Source organism: Bison bison, unplaced genomic scaffold (genome assembly GCF_000754665.1).
Source record: "Bison bison bison isolate TAMUID 2011002044 unplaced genomic scaffold, Bison_UMD1.0 scf7180017864386, whole genome shotgun sequence".
In the NCBI taxonomy this organism is placed as follows: Eukaryota; Metazoa; Chordata; class Mammalia; order Artiodactyla; family Bovidae; genus Bison; species Bison bison.
Window position 1 is genome coordinate 936,715 of NW_011494958.1, and position 3,924 is coordinate 940,638.

The following is a 3,924-nucleotide window of genomic DNA, read 5'->3' on the forward strand; positions in this document are numbered from 1 at the left end:
TAGAACTGGACATGGAACAGACTGGTTCCAAATAGGAAAAGGAGTACGTCAAGGCTGTATATTGTCACCCTGCTTATTTAACTTCTATGCAGAGTACATCATGAGAAACGCTGGGCTGGAAGAAGCACAAGCTGGAATCAAGATTGCCAGGAGAAATATCAATAACCTCAGATATGCAGATGACACCACCCTTATGGCAGAAAGTGCAGATGAACTACAAAGCCTCTTGATGAAAGTGAAAGAGGAGAGTGAAAAAGTTGGCTTAAAGCTCAACATTCAGAAAACGAAGATCATGGCATCTGGTCCCATCACTTCATGGCAAATAGATGGGGAAACAGTGGAAACAGTGTCAGACTTTCTTTTTTTGGGCTCCAAATCACTGCAGATGGTGATTTCAGCCATGAAATTAAAAGACGCTTACTCCTTGAAAGGAAAGTTATGACCAACCTAGATAGCATATTGAAAAGCAGAGACATTACTTTGCCAACAAAGCTTTGTCTAGTTAAGGCTATGGTTTTTCCACTGGTCACGTATGGATGTTTGAGTTGGACTGTGAAGAAAGCTGAGGGCCGAAGAATTTATGCTTTTGAACTGTGTTGTTGGAGAAGACTCGAGAGTCCCTTGGACTGCAAGGGGATCCAACAAGTCCATCCTAAAGGCAATCAGGGCAATCAGTCCCGGGTGTTCATTGGAAGGACTGATGCTACAGCTGAAACTCCAGTACTTTGGCCACCTCATATGAAGAGTTGACTCATTGGATGAGACCCTGATGCTGGGAGGGATTGGGGGTAGGAGGAGAAGGGGACGACAGAGGATGCGATGGCTGGATGGCATCACCGACTCGATGGATGTGAGTTTGAGTGAGCTCCGCGAGTTGGTGATAGACAGGGTGGCCTGTGTGCCGCGATTCATAGGGTTGCAAAGAGTCGGATACGACTGAGTGACTGAACTGAACTGAACTGAGCCCAGATATAGTAAAATAAAAGAGTTGTCTCTGTGTAGATACTACATTAAGTTTCTGTCAGACCTACTTTTTTCAGTTACACTGCTGAACTACTTGGTGGCTTCTATACAAGAAGCCACTGGGTTATATATCTTAGTATTTTTATAAATATACAAACAATTAGCAATTTATTCCTTTTGGTAAAAAAGTTTATTTTCTTTAGTGAAACAAAAAAACCCAAAAATCTCTTTATTTCATCTAATTCTGCTTCTCTGCCAGGAGGTAACCCCTCACACAAACTCTGCTATGTCTATGTCCTATGCTCATTTTTGTTGTTCCTTTAGCAGTATGAATTTCTTTCCGTGTCACTATCAGTTTTCATCATATTTTAAAATTCTTTGTAGGATTCTAAAATACAATTTGTGGACATTTCGTTTATTTTCATGGCTTTGCAATTATAAGTAATGCTGTAGTGAACATACTTGGAATGAAAGCTTATAAAGCAGGTAACAGATAAAGATGTGTTTAGGTGCACACTTATTTTGTATGACACTCCTGAAGTCCCTTCCAGAATGTCTGAATCTTTATGAACTTCCACCAGCAGTGGGGAGAATGGCTTTTCCTGAGACATGCAAACAGTAATTGTAGTTAAATGATATCAGTGAACATATTTGTAAGAGTGAGACTACAGTTCCTCAATTTCTACTACCAGATTCATTTTCAGAGAATCCCTGGCACATCCTGCAAAGATATCCCTGGGGAGAGGAGGTCAGGTGGCCAACTCCCCAGCTTGGCGAGGGGTCCACTGTGAGTACTGCTAACAGGTGCCCGTGTTGGAGCAACTGAAAAAGGGAGAAGGAAGACCAACAGAAGACCTCTAAACCTAAAAAATCTGAAAAGGTGGGAAGAAATCAAGAATTAGGACTCCTGGCTGTAGCCCCATGTGCCAAAACAGTATTTTCCACCTAGACAAAATAAACAGCTTGTGACCAACTCACTTCACATTATAAGTCAACAAGTTCAACACTGAATGATGTATCCAAGGCGCTGTAATTATCGTTTCGTAAATTAAGTCATTTTGGAAACATCAACTACCTAATTCAACCCTTTTGCCTACTGAGTCATTGAATTCCAGATCATTCAAGAAAGACTGTTTGCTTAGCAACAAAACCATGCACAGAAGCAGGGGACATGCCCCCAAACAATAAAACAATCGTGGCATGAGACCCACGTCCCTGCCCAGTGAGCTCAGTAAGCGCTTATGATAACTCCTCTGTGCACACTAAAAACTAGAAAGAAAAGGCTACATTATACTAGAACCTGATATGATTTACCATTTTTAGCACATGACAGTCGCAGCTTGACCAGGCACGGACAAGAAAACTCCACTGGAGAACAGAGCTCCTCGAAGCGCCCCCAAACGCCACCCAGTGGTTTCAGTTTGTCCACAGGATGTACTATTCAGCAATTCAAAGGTATGAACTATTGATACATGCTACATGAATCTCAGTATCAATAACCTCAGGTATGCAGATGACACCACCTTAATGGCAGAAAGTGAAGAGGAACTAAAGAGCCTTCTGATGAAGGTGAACGAGGAGAGTGAAAAGGCTGGCTTAAAACTCAACATTAAAAAAACTTACAGATTATGGCATCTAGTCCCATCACTTCATGGGCAAATAGATGGCGAAAAAAATGAAACAGTGACAAACTTTATTTTCTTGGGCTCCAAAATCACCGCAGATGGTAACTGCAGCCATGAAATTAAAAGACGTTTACTCCTTGGAAGAAAAGCTGTGACAAACCTAGACAGTGTATTGAAAAACAGACATCACTTTGCTGACAAAGGTCCATATAATCAAAGCTATGGTTTTTCCAATAGTCATGTGCGGAGATCAAAGCTGTCAATTCTAAAGGAAATCAGTCCTGAATATTCATTGGAAGGACTGATGCTGAAGCTCAAGCTCTGATACTTTGGCCACCTGATGCAAAGAGCCAACTCTTTGGAAAACACCCTGATGCTGGGAAAGATTGAGGGCAGGAGGAGAAGGGGCCAACAGAAGATGAGACAGTTGGATGGCATCACCAACTCAATGGACAAGAGTTTGAGAAAGCTCCAGGAGATCAGTAAAGGACAGGGAAGCCTGGTGTGCTGCAGTCCATGGGGTCACAAAGAGCTGGACACAACTGAGCAACTGAATAACAACATGAATCTCTAATACCCTGAGTGAAGAAAGCCAGACAAACTTATATACAGTATAGTTGTATTTATATAAGTTTCTAGAAAATGCAAGCTAATCAATAGTGTCAGCAAATTAGTGGTTGCCTGGAGGTGAGGTGAAGTGGGGCATAGGCTAGACGGAAGGAATCCCAAGAGGCCTCAGGAAACTTTGGGGGACAACAGATATATTTATCATCTTGATTGTGGTAAGGGTCTCACAGGTGTGTACACCTATGTAAAAACTTAGAAAGTTGCACAGAGTTCACAATAATCCCTCAAATAAGGTTGTTAAAAATATACTTGGGAGCATACCCAACAACATGGGTGGTCTGCTAGGTATTGTGGATACCATGTTGAGCAAAAAAGAAAAGGCAAGGTCTTTGTAGATCTTAAGACACTGAAGAATCCTCTGTCCCATTTTCTTGCTCAGCTCCTGCTCCCTGCTACACACACACACTCCCTCTCGGTGACTACAGTGTCATAGGAGGAAGCTGTTAACATCAAAAAGGATTCACTGGATCGCTGCTTCAGGCAAGGGCTGCTAGAATTAGTATCCTAGAGCCTGAAGCAGCAGCAGCAGAGCCTGAAGCTAGACTTGGCTGCTATTTGGAACTGGATAGAATTCTCTGGCCTCTGTTTGTAGAGACAGTGACATCTATTTTTGTACTGTTAGGAAAGCTGTCTAGCTGTCCTCGGAAGAGCCAGCACTGGGTTAAAATCATGGGCTCAGAAATAAACCCACAAACCTATCATCAATTAA